Below are 14,186 nucleotides of genomic sequence, written 5' to 3' on the forward strand. Positions count from 1 at the left end.
CGTACAACCCACTGTATAGAATGAATATGATACAAAATTTCAGACCGGCAGAAAATTCACAGGAAGTAAAGCAGTAAGGTTCTGCATTTGTTACACTTTGTGCAATCATTAAAAAAATTCAACCAGCAACATTAGGTCATTCCACTATAAAACATACCTAAGACTGTAACTCATACCTTACAGCATCCAGTATAGCACACCTCTGAATTTAACATCACAGCTTTAGATGCATGAATGCATGGCAATTTACCCAAGGTATGTTACCAATGAAATAAAAATCTTGTGAAATACATAGAATTTTTATTCTGACATAGTAAGAACTTAGTACACATATATTCTGAGATTAGTCTTACCTGACCTTTTGATGTACATGTCAAATAAACCAGAGACTGAAAATAAGCATAGTGCCTGAATGTGACAACAAAATTATCCTGAAAAGCTGGATGCACAAACTTTACATAAAATATGTTATAGGTCATTTCTCCAATGGCTTCTAATAAGATACTTTCATGCAAAAAATATATAGTGAATCAGTGGAATATACTCCATCTGAAATCATACACTACCTTTAGCTTTAAAGGAATCACATAAATATAATGAATGGCCAGGTTGCTCTTCACTATTTCTGGTCCATGCAACCGATCCTGTAATGGCTATTTGCTTTCATATATCACCAGCCATCAAGAATTATAAGAAAATGAAAAACATATTTCCAGTAATATATTTCCATTTATTTCTATAGGCTACCCTACCCTATGTCCATTGCCGAGAAATCAAATTAAAAAATAAACAATGCAGGCATATTTTACTGTGGGCATTACATATTCTTACCACTGTCTACAGTCCAATCTGGTTTTATTGTCAGAAAAAGTGGAAGATCATCAAACAAAAGTAATTAACTTCAAATCAAAGCTTTCATATGCTAACCCCTGTCCACACCTCCCACCTAGCCGCAGCAATTATCAATTTAATGTGGCCACCTTCCACTGACTGCCTCTCATAACTCTCAACCTTCTGTCTCCAAAATGTGGAGCACTTCTTCTCATATGGAACAAATGGACAAAATGTGGAATAAAATATGGAACTTCAACTTGCAAGTTCATGGCATGGTTAATAATATAGCAATAACCCATGCCTGGGTGTGGGTAATGCTGGATTTACCCACGGTTGGCGTGGTTTGGTCCCGAGGGCGAAGCCCAAGGGACCAAACAAAGACAACCGTGGGTAAATCCAGCATTACCCACACCCAGAAGTGGTTATTGTATATAATGACATTATTTAAGAAAATAAATAATTACTTTTCTTAAATAATGGCATTGTATAATGCCTCTTTGCTGCCCTTCCGCAGCTGTCTGGTATTCCGCAGCAGTTCTGATGTACTGCGCATGCCTACGCAGTACATCAGAACTGTGGGCAAAAGCAATGGAGAACGCAAGATCTCCGTTGCTTTTTACTGTTTCGCTATGTTAAATGGGTTTAACATAGCGAGACAGCTTTAAAATAAGCAACGGAGATCTCTGTTACTTATTTTAAAGCTGTCTCGCTATGTTAAACCCATTTAATATAGCGAGACAGGTTTAAAAAAAAAAGCTCTCCGTTGCTTTTTATACACTGTGTCGCTATGTTAAAGGAGTTTAACATAGCGAGACAGCTTTAAAAAAAGCAACGGAGATCTGCGTTGCTTTTTTTAAACCTGTATCGCTATGTTAAACTATTTTAATATAGCGAGACAGTGTTTTATACTAACGGAAAAAGTCCGGGCGACCAGACCTTTTTCCGTTAGTATATTGAGGGATTTACAACGGGCACGCTGGTTGGGCTGGCCAATCAGCGTGCACGTTTTAGAGGAGGAATTGTATAATAGTTCATTTATATTGATTAAAATTTTGTTTTGATGAGGTAATATGATTCAGTATTATTTGCCATGGCTATGTGTTAAAAAATTCTAAAGATGAAAGTACAACAGTCCTCTTCAATAGAACAGTATAGAACACAGAATTTTAGATATTCAAACTGAGCCACATTCCTCATAATAAGATATAGCTGGAAATTATGCTTTCTCCTCTCCCCAAACAGATAATCACTTCTGGCAATTAACTGTGATCACCCAAAGTGTTAAAATATAGCAATAGAAATCTATGACGTCTAGAGCTGCTACTACAGAGAACCATACATACCTCTCAACTATTCCTAATTTTACAGAAAGTCCCTGATTTTTCCTGTTTGTCTGTCTCTTTCTCTCTCTCTCTCTCTCATTCTCTCTTAGCTTTTTTTTTTTTTTTTGGCCTGCCCCAGATTTTCTAGTATAATGTGAATCAAAGACATGACATTAATGCCAGACATTAGCATTCCATGCTTCAGAAAATCCACACTGAAGCAAAACTTATTATATTTACTTTTTAAGTGACTTAGAGTTTTATTTAACATTGTCTCTGATTTTCTGTAGTTGTTCCCTGTTATTTTTGGCTATGTTCAGAATTTTTGTGCAAAGAATTTGAGATGTATGCAGAACCATACCTTTTAACTGTCCTTGAATTTTGCACAACTTTTCTGATTTTGCCTCATACATTTGCCCTCTCCCTAATTTTCTGGCAAGCCACTAAGGATTACAAATAGTCAATAAAAGATTAGATTTGCATATGCTTGTTATTGTTTAGCAAATCCGTGTTAGTGCCAAGCCTGTTCTATTAACTTTTAAAGTGAATTACAGTAATAATTGAAATGTGTACCTGATTTGGGGTATTTGCTGCCAACCCCCATTACTTTTGGCTACGTCCAGAATTTTTGAGCAAAGAAGTTGAGATGTATGCAGAGAACAATACATGCCAGCTGCCCCTAATTTTCCAGAACCTTTCTGATTTTGTATCCTATTTTTTGCCATGTCCCTAATTTTCTGGTAACTCATTGAGGATCACAAACATGTCAGTAGCAACAGACATTACACTTTCATAGTTCTTAATTTCAGAATATGCATATTAAAGAAAAGTTTCGTGTTCTATTATCTTTTTAAATGAATTAGAATAACCTGTGGAAGCATGGAGGTGTTTAGGTGAAATGGCATTGGAGTTTTTAACCAGATTGCTTAATGAAATCTTGGAAAGTGAGAGGATGCCTGAGGAATGGAGAAAAAGTGTTTTGGTACCGATTTTTAAGAATAAGGGTGATGTGCAGAGCTGTAGTAACTACAGAGGGATTAAACTGATCAGTCACAGCATGAAGTTATGGGAAAGAGTAGTGGAAACAAGGTTAAGAAGGGACATGATGATTAGTGATCAGCAGTATGGTTTCATGCCAGGAAAAAGCACTACAGATGCGATCTTTGCTCTGAGAGTGTTGATGGAGAAGTACAGAGAATGTCAGAAGGAGTTGCATTGTGTTTTTGTAGACTTAGAGAAAGCATATGACAGGGTGCCTAGAGAGGAATTGTGGTATTGTATGAGGAAGTCAGGAGTGTCAGAAAAGTATGTAAGAGTGGTACAGGATATGTACGAGGGTAGTGTGACAGCGGTGAGGTCTGCAGTGGGAGTGACGTATGCGTTTAAGGTGGAGGCGGGGTTACATCAAGGATCAGCTCTGAGCCCTTTCTTATTTGCAATGGTGATAGACAGGTTGACAGACGAGATCAGACAGGAGTCCCCGTGGACTATGATGTTTGCAGATGATATTGTGATCTGTAGTGAGAGTAGGGAACAGGTGGCGGAGACCCTGGAGAGATGGATATATGCTCTAGAGAGAAGAGGAATGAAGGTCAGCAGGACTAAGACAGAATATATGCATGTGAATGAGAGGGAGGATAGAGGAATGGTGAGGATGCAAGGAGTAGAGGTGGCAAAGGTGGATGAGTTTAAATACTTGGGGTCAATAGTTCAGAGTAACGGTGAGTGTGGAAGAGAGGTGAAGAAGAGAGTACAGGCAGGATGGAATGGGTGGAGAAGAGTGTCAGGAGTGATTTGTGACAGACGAGTACCTGTAAGAGTGAAAGGGAAGATCTACAAGAGGGTAGTGAGACCAGCTATATTATATGGGTTGGAGACAGTGGCATTGACAAAAAGGCAGGAGTTTGAGCTGGATGTGGCAGAATTAAAGATGTTAAGATTTGCACTGGGTGTGATGAGGGTCGACAGGATTAGGAATAAGTATATTAGAGGGTCAGCCCAGGTTGGAAGGTTTGGAGACAAAGCCAGAGAGACAAGATTACGTTGGTTTGGACATGTGCTGAGGAGGGATGCTGATTATATTGGGAAAAAGATGCTAAGGATGAAGCTGCCAGGTAACAGGAAAAGAGGAAGGCCTAAGATAAGGTTTATGGATGTGATGAGAGAGGACATGCAGGTGGTTGGTGTGACAGAGCAAGATGCAGAGGACAGGAAGAAATGGAAACAGATGATCTGCTGTGGCGACCCCTAACGGGAACAACCAGAAAGAAGATGATGATGATGAGAATAATAGTTAAAAAAATGTCCCTGATTTTGAGTCTTTTCCCCCAATTTTGTTTTTGTTATGTCCAGAATTGTTGAGCAAATAGGTTGAATGTATGAAGGGAATCATATGGTTCCACCATCCCTGATTTTTGAAGAGCATTTATGCTTTTCCTCATATTTTTGACCCTAATTCTTATTTTCTGTTTAGACACAGAGGATTACAGACATGTTACTAATAACAGACATTATGGTTATATAGTGTTTCATACAGTTTTTGTTTAAAAATGCATGTTGATGCAAATCTTATTGCTCTATTTAGTTTCAAGTTAATTAACATGACAAAAGTTGCAACTGATTTGGTTTTCTCATTATTTTAGTCTATGTCTAGAATTCTCTGATCATGGTCAAAGTAAATTTAATTTAAAAAATATACATTCATTTCTGGGCAATGTCAGGTGTTACCGCTGCCCACAGTTTTAGCTGGCTTCTCTTTGTTGTGTCTTTCGGCATTTCCCGTTAGGGGTCGCCACAGCGGAACTCCGGTCTGCTAATGTTTGGTAGTGGATTTTTACGTGCCGAGTTACCAGCCTTGATGCACAACCTTCAAAGAAGGCATGCCCATTCACGCATGCCTCCACACAGAAGACGCTCTAGCTGAGAATCGAACGGGACAACGTCTTGCTGTGAGGCGACAACGCTACCGCAGCACCACTACCGCGGTTTAGCTGGCTTCTCGTAACAATTAAAAAAAAAAGAAAAACATAAAAACATAAAAGTACCTGCAACGTAAAAAAAAAAAAAAAAAAAAAACATCCCTGTAGCTTTGTAAATCCTCTTTCCCAACAATTTTTTTAAACCGTAGTTATAGGATATTGACAGTCACAAACTTTAGTTATAGGATATTGATAGTCAATATATCTAGGAACCTATCACCCAATTTACTTTACTATGTAGTCTAATTTTAAACACCTGCAATCATTTGCTAAAGGCAACTGATTACAGTGCTTTCTCAGTCGGTAGTTTTGAATTAAAATGACAAGAGACTACCAGGAACTTTGTAGTCTAACCTCCTGCCCTTATCAACTAATTACAGAGTGCTTTTCCTTAGCAACCAACTGCACAGTGCTTTTCCAGCAATCGCTAGTCAACTAGTCATATTACTAGAGATTGTTGGGAAAGAGGATTTACAAAGCTACAGGGAGACTACAAAGTTGCTGGTAGTCTCTTGTCATTTTAATTCAAAACTACCGACTGAGAAAGCACTGTAATCAGTTGCCTTTAGCAAATGATTGCAGGTGTTTAAAATTCGACTACATAGTAAAGTAGATTGGTTCACAGGTTCGTAGATATATTGAATGTCAATATCCTGTAACTACGGTTTAAAAAACAAAGTGCATTTTTTTTACTGGGGCACTCACTGTGGGGTGGTATTTTATAGCTGGGAATGTGCACAGCATGGCCCAGTGTAATGCCACCTATGTTTCATGCACATTTGTTTGAATCACACAGCAAATTATTTTTCTACCTCGCTTCCAAAAAAAGTGTTTTATGTCTCTCTCCCCCTGTTGCAACTCTTATCACTTTTTGTTTTTCAATGATTTGACTTTCATCATTGATTTGGTAACTTGTACTGGCAGCACTGACTGCATATTCACATATCTGGAATTATCAAATTAATTTTCACTCACTTATGCAGAAGAAGAAAAACAACATAGCAGGTGCAGAGCAGAACAGAGCAGCAATTCCTGGTGAATATTTAATTTGTGAGGTAAAGCCACATTTGTGAGATAAAGCCACTGCATATACTGACATGAAATATATCTAAGAGATCTCATTGCTTGTGTCATATAGTAACAATCTGTCAACTGACTCCCATGATTGCTTTGTATGTCACAAGCAGAGAAATGACAATGTATGCTAATTAGTAGCATTCTGTATTAATTTCGGGTTCAAGTTAGGCTAGTTTTTAAATTATCTGGTAGTGAATTAATTTCACCAGCAACATGTTTACCTATTGAGTAATATAAGGGTGTGGAACATTTGTTTTTAATTCACAGTTTCATTGATGTTAAATGTCAAAAATTACAGGAAAAACGATGTTATCTTGGCACTGTCAAACAGGCAATGCTACTGGAAGCTGGAGGAACATGGAAGACTCCCTTTACAGATCTGTTCCTAAAGCAAGGCTGAAAAAACTGCCAGCATAACTCACAAGTAAGTAAAACATGTATTAAAGTGTTTCAAAATCAAAAAGAAGTATTAGCAACAATGTATGACGGAAATATTATGGAAATATATTTTTGATGAGAAAGGGAAGTCATTTGTAATTTATAATAGTGGTAGATCACTAAAAGAATGCATTTTATTTTCAAATTAAATAAAATAAGAATTGAAATATTACTTGTAGCACAGCAGAGGAATTATTATGAGTTGGAAACAAGATAATACTAATTTAACAGAAAAGTTACACTTTTTGATGTTATTAATTTTCTGAGCAGGTAAGACCAAAAGGCAGACATGTCTCTTCAAGACTGACCCCAGGTCACTGGTCTATGATGCTGACGTGATCAGAGTGACAGTATGCAAGTGAAGAAAGAGGAAGTCAAATGACTGTTAAATGATGTTCACAGTGTCTTATAACCATAATTATCTGAGCTACACTGCTATAGTGTTTGTGAGCATTTAGAAACGGCAAATACTTTTACCAAAATGTTTGTGATTTTGTCTCAGAATGATAGCCAATTCTAAAGCAAATAAAACTGATTTGTAACATAGGCTAATACCGGCTCTGACTATATCTTTGTGGCCCATGTTCAAACAGTATAGTCAGGTTTTGGATGGGTCAGTCTGGTGGAAGTATGGAAATAGCAACCAAAGCTGGTTTACTCATCCAGGGGAAGGAAAAGGCATTTTCAATGTACTATGTGATTGGCACCTTGTAGAAGCTGGGGTGTAACAGCAGAGGGGCCTAAGTAGTAGTGTCTAGTCCTGCTGAGTAACATGTACTGCTGTATCTGGATTTATAAACTCACGCACTCATTACAACCACCTATATGACTGCACATCTCAAATATCTGCTTGAGATCGAGTGAATTAATAAATTCATACATAATGATTGAAAAATGTATCTCAGCTTGTTGAGGTCAGAACCATACAATTCAAACTACTGAAACTTGCTTCTATCCTCTCAACTTCTTAGCTCAAAAATCAGAGACAAAGCAGCAACAGATTTTAAACATTTCTCTTATATACATAGAAAGTTATACATTCATAGACAGTTACTAGGCATGCAGTCTAGGAGACCATAAAGTAGAAGAAAAAAAGAGAGAGAACAGAGAGGCACTAATTAGTGCATATCAGAAGCAAAACAAAAAATAATGATTTATACCAAAACTATACAGTAACAATTAATAGAGGAAACAACAATTATAAGAGAAATGCAAATGTTACAATTTACATGGTTATATTTCAAGATTACCATTATGTTGGAAATGCTATGGGTTAATGAGAGTCATGGCTGAGAATATTGGGGGAGTTGGGAAGTATTAGTAGTTGAGAGAGAGTTATGATACAGGTTAAGAGGTTCTTATGTGATGTGATTTTTTTTTCAGGACAATAAGAACTATGAGTTTTAATACTATAATTCTCAATGATTTACAAGAAGAAAAGAAGTTAAAGAGTGCCAGAGCGTAAATATGAAACAATATCAGAGATGTTCTGCAAAATAGACAGGTAAGCGACAGACTACTTTAAATTCAGTTATAAACTAACAGAGCAACATGTTTTGCATCAACATGCATTTTCTAAACAATAAGAAGTTACCTTTCAACTGTCCAAATTTTTGCCTCATATTTTTCATCTTTTCCTCATAAAATTTATGGTTTTCTAGCAAATTATTGAAATTTGAAGTCATTACATAATACTAAATAATGACAGACATTTGAGTTTCAGACTTCATATCCTTCAGAAAATACATAATAATTCAAAACCTGTTATTCTGGCAACATTCAAAGTTTTCAGGAGCAATTTTTAAAATCGGTCCCTATTTTGGGGCCTTTGTCCCCCCATTATTTCTAGCTTTGTCCAGATTTCTTGTGCTAAGAGGTTGAGAGGTATGACAAGAACTATCAGGTCTAACAACTAGCATTAATGAATGACTGGGATGACATGCTTGACAAGCCACAATGCTTCGCTAAGGACGGCTTGCACCTGCCACCCCTGGGCTTTCGGATATTGGCAAAGGCTCTTGTTACCCCCATAGTGCCTTTTTTTAGGCAAGGCTCAAAAGACAAACCCACCTCCATAGGTATCACAAGGGATAAGAAACTAAGAGTAATGCTACTCTACGCCAGAAGTCTAAACCTCAAGATGCACGCACTCGAAACTCTCCTTAGCATGGAGAACATCGATATCTGTGCAGTAACAGAAACCTGGTTCAAGGCTCCCAAGAGCACTCCAGCACTACCAGGTTATACCTCATACCATGCTTTTCGTCCCCAAAACTTGGACCGAACCACAAAAGGAGGGGAAGTATCAATATTCGTCAAAGATACCCACACTTCTTGGTTAGTGGCACAGCAGGAAGCATCAGAGACTATCCATGTGCAACTAACAGTGGGTAAAACTGCCTTCCAATTTATAGCCTGCTACAGACCACCCTCCCAAACCCAGGAACCCCACTCGGCCTTCCTGAGAACACTGGAAAATATGAAGGTCTCTCCAAACACCATTATATTGGGTGACTTCAACTACCCAAACATAGACTGGGAGCATTACTCTAGCTCCAACACCCTAGCCCAAAGGTTCCTAGAATTTATAAACTCAAATGCTATGGAACAACTTGTTACCACTCCCACAAGAGGGGAAAACATACTGGACCTGATCATGACCAACATGGGGACTCTATGCTCCAGACCAGAAGTGTATCCCTCACTGGTAAGATCAGACCATAAACTAATCTCACTGGATATTCACATCCCGACTCCACCCCCTGCCCTGAAAACCACAGTGAAAAACTTCTCTAAAGCAAATTTCACACTCCTCAAAACTGAGGTGGAATCCTTAAAAGCCCCCGGGCCTGTGGAAAATACGGCCCAGACCGCAGAATCCTTTATAAACACATTCTATGAACACCTTCAGGAATGCATGTATCATGCAATCCCAAATAAAACCAAGACCCAATCCTCCAAAGGCAGATGTCCTGTCTGGTGGACACCAGCCATAAACAAACTATACAATAGAAGGAGGAAGCTACTACATGATAGAGCAAAATCCCAAAAAGGGAAGGCATCTCTGATCAGTATTAGCAAAAGCTACAGGCACTCATAAAATCGTCTAACGCCAGCTTCGAGAGAAAAATTGCACAGGGCACTAAGGATAATCACAAGGCTTTCTTTAGTTATGTTAGGAACCTGGGTAGGAATTCCCAGATATGCTCAGAATTAGTCCAAATTGACAAAAAATACACCGAACCCACAGACATTGCCAACATCCTAGCTGACAGGTTCAGTGCAAACCCCCCCCCCCCTTCCCACCAAAAGTGCAAATATCTATCCCAGCAGAGTGCTGCCCCCCCCCCGACATCTCAGATGCTCAGGTAAGAGCTGCCCTCTCCAAAGCAAAAAACACAGCATCAGTGGGACCAGACGGTGTCCCGGGCTGCGTCCTACATGAATTCCAAGAAGAGCTAAACCCAAACATGAAACTACTGTTCAATCTCTGCCTTACTACAGGATATGTACCCAAAGAGTGGCGTACAGCAACAGTGGTCCCTCTCCACAAAGGTGATGCCTCAACGGATCCTGGAAACTATCATCCCATAAGCCTGACTAGCTTGGTCTGCAAAGCTAGGGAAAGGATCATCATGGACCTCATAAATAAAGATATTGGGGACCTACAGACACTGGATCCTACCCAGTTTGGCTTTGTTAAGGGCAGATCCTGCCTCTTAAACCTGGTTGATTTCTTTGAAACAGTCACCAAGGCCATTGACGAGGGGATGGTGGTCCACACAGCCTACCTGGACCTCGCAAAAGCCTTCGATACAATACCCCACTCGGGCATTATAGATAAGCTCACCAGCTTAAATATAAACCCCTATGTCACTAGGTGGGCTGCAAACTGGCTCAATTTCAGAACCCCCATGGTTGGAATTGCTGGAGCCATGTCAGACTCCAAACCAGTTACAAGTGGCATCCCACAAGGCTCAGTCCTGGGACCTCTCTTGTTCGGTATATATTTCTCGGAGGTACAGGCCAACACAGAAGGACTGTGGCTGACCAAGTTCGCAGATGACTGCAAACTGGGTGCCATAATCGACTCTCCAGCTGACACAAGCATCCTCCAAAAGGTCCTCATAGAAACAGACAACTGGTGCCAGACCCATGGCCTCAAGCTAAATGCCAAAAAGTGTATAGTCATCCCCTTTGGCAAAAACAAAGTGCCCACAAATTACCACATAGGTGGTAATCCATTAAGTACAGAAGAAGTAATTTTGGGACCTGGGGACCCAAGTTTATAGCAATCTTTCATTTGACAACCACGTGGCCAAAGTGGTTAGAAAAACATTTTATATAGCCCACCTAATCATGAAGGGATTCACATCTAGATCAGGGGAGGTCATCGTGCCTCTTTACTCATCCCTCATCAGGCCCATAATTGAGTACAATGCCCCTTTTGGGATGTACCTTACCAGACAACTGCAGCAACTGGAAAGACCCCAAAAGTACCTCACCAAGAGGATCAAAGGGCTCAAACAGATGTCATATGCTGCCCAGTTAAAGAAACTCCAGCTCTACTCAGTGGCATACCGCCTGCTCAGAAGTGATCTGTGCCTGACGTATAAAGCCATGTCCAACCCAGAATTAATGGACATGCTGCACCTCAGAAAATCCAAATCCCATTGAGCTACGTGCTTGAGAGACTTGAACCTCAGCACTGAAATAAATAGGACATGCTGGAGGGACAGATTCATAACCCAGAGGCTCCCTTCACTCTGGAATAAAATCCCAGTCCAGGTTAGGCAGAGTCCCTCATTGACTCTCTTCAAGAGGAATCTTGATGAGTGGATGGGAGATTGTAGGTTTACCCCGGGTATCACTTCTGTGTTACTGTTAGAGAGAGGCACAGTATACTAACCTTGAAAAAGGGCATAGCAAAATTAATTTAAAATGGGTGGCAAAAGCCAAACACACTCTGGCTAGGCTTATAAATGCCCTAGGGCAGATAGCCTAGTATGAACCTATGAACCTATGAACTGTACCCCTCAGTAACCTAACTGAAATTAAGAACACACTGAAGGTCTGGCAGCCAGTACAGAGGATTAAATCTGTTTCATGTAGTCAGGAGTAAAGGTTTAGACTATTTCTACCTCCATTTGTCTACTATGTGACTTTGAGTAAGTTACATAACCAGCCAATGCTCCTGGGTTTTCCCTGAAAGGTGGGCTGATAAAAATAGGCAGGGCATACTATTTTCTGAAACTGTAAAGCCTTGCAAGAATAAGAATTATGAAACTCTAAATGCTTGGCATTATAAGAACTCCATTGTAGAAGCTGCAGAGTACTTTTGGCTTCCCATGGCAAATGGCAAAATATACCAAGATTGCGGAAATGACTGTGAAGTATGACTGTTTTTGGTTTGTCACTAACACATGTAAACACACACATGCACACCATCTTAGACTGTGGTACTTACAAAAAAAGAGATAGAAATTGTCACTCACACACACAGTAATTCACACTACAGCTGTCTGTAATACAGCTAATGCTGAACTTCTTGCAAGGTTTGCAACAAAAAAGCAAGCACTTGTAAAGGAAATCTCCAGTCTAGTTTAGTACAGAATATTCAAATTGCCTAACCTAATTACTGACAGTCTCTCATTTACTCTGCAAGCCAACTCCAGTCTCACTGGCCCAAGTCATCACCCAATGTGACTGCAGCTGGCTGGTCCACTGAGCTAGCACAGGACCCTAGCCAACTTACTAGTTCACCTTGTGCTGGATCTGGCCCTGACTGCAGTGTCTGATTTGTACTAAGTGTTACTAATCTTGTGCTTACTCTCCAAAGAATGTCTTACCAGAAAAATCATATTTGCAAAATCTGGCAGAGCTTGAACTGCCATTCCTTCTAAAAGTTCATCATATTTTACTAGCTTGGTTGTAACACAATGTAACGGTGTTGCTTCAATTATTCTAAATATTGGAACAACATTAATTAAAGCATAAATTTCAGTTTTCTTTTATTATTCTCATTTTCTGACCTGTTCATAAACTCACTCAGCCTCCAATTGTTATCCCAGGCTTCTGTGCTCACTCTTCCCTGAATCCCTCAACTCCTCCATCCCAGGCATTCCAGAAATGAACCTTCACTGTGTGTGTCCTAGATTACTTGGGAAGTCAACCTCAACATTACTCATTGTTACACACAAGAATTGAGGTATCCAATGCAGAGCAGTGATTCAATTGGGAGGAGTGACCAAAGAGCCTGGAAGATGTCATACTTGGGGTGGTCAGTCAATTACAAGTAGGTGTGAAGGTTGCTAATACAATAACATTAGAAAGTCGTAGCCATCTGAGCTGCACTGTGCCTTCACCAGAGATAATCAAGGGATCAAGTCCTCCCAACCCTTCCTCCCAGTATAGGTGAGTTGTCCATCAGCTGTTTCATCCTATCCCTCAGATAAGCCATACTAGCAGCCTGACTCTGTTTCTAAACTCATATAACCAGTGGCATTGACATATGTCCAGCCTCTGTACCCTCAGTCTGGCATATGCATTCCAGTTTTCACATTTCTGCTGGCAGTATGTTTTCAGTATTAGCAACACATAAATTAACAAGTGACCCAGTCATCCAAATTTAAAGAAAATTAACACATTACTTCCTGTTTTTTTAACAGAAGATGGCACATTTCTTACTTCAGTTTTAGAAGAAGACAAATCAGTTTTTGAGTATTATGTTATTCACTACTGAACATTCTACTGAATTTATGAGCTTTTCAGAGTTCTTGGAATTACTTTTCAGTACCCCATGTTCAAATTACTATGGAAAACTATTTTACTGCTTAAATTTTTTGCCTTTCATTTACTGTTGCTATCAGGTTCCGGGGCTTACAAATATGTTCTGAACTATATATACATCATCTGCTTACCAGTTTATTTACATAAAAAGTCCAGTGATACCATGTTATTGCTTGTACTTCAAGGTTATATTAGCCCTGACTAAAAGTTTTTTCTTACATTTATCACAGTCCATGAAGTCAGTTTCTTCTGTGTTCTCACATGTTATCAGTGCCCTGTCTGTCAGCCACAATGCTAGAATGCATACCCAATCTGTTCATTTCCAGCTTTCTGTGGTGGCCATGATGCTAAAACTTATACATAGTCTGTTCATTTCCAGCTTTCTGTGGTGGCCACGATGCTAGAACTTATACCCAATCTGTTCATTTTCAGCTTTCTGTGGTGGCATAGCACTTGAATCCCAACAAATAAGATTTCATTTCTTTTTGCCTGAATAGTTTCTTTATAAGTGGCACAGTTCTTACGTTGCTAGCTATGATGGCCAAAACTAGCTATTCTTATAACTGTGCCAGTTTTGAATTACCCCCAGCTGTGATTCTACTATTTTTTTTAATAATTTTACATTATTGTGGTTATCAGTTAACCACACAAAGAGCATGAGAGAGTGTGAAAGCATTTGACTAAACAGTGAGATTGGTTAACATTAGAAAAATGAAATACAGATCTTTTTCCTTATCAACTTAATTAG

The sequence above is a fragment of the Protopterus annectens genome, chromosome 8.part0 (genome assembly GCF_019279795.1).
Source record: "Protopterus annectens isolate FY-2018-M chromosome 8.part0, PAN1.0, whole genome shotgun sequence".
In the NCBI taxonomy this organism is placed as follows: domain Eukaryota; kingdom Metazoa; phylum Chordata; order Ceratodontiformes; family Protopteridae; genus Protopterus; species Protopterus annectens.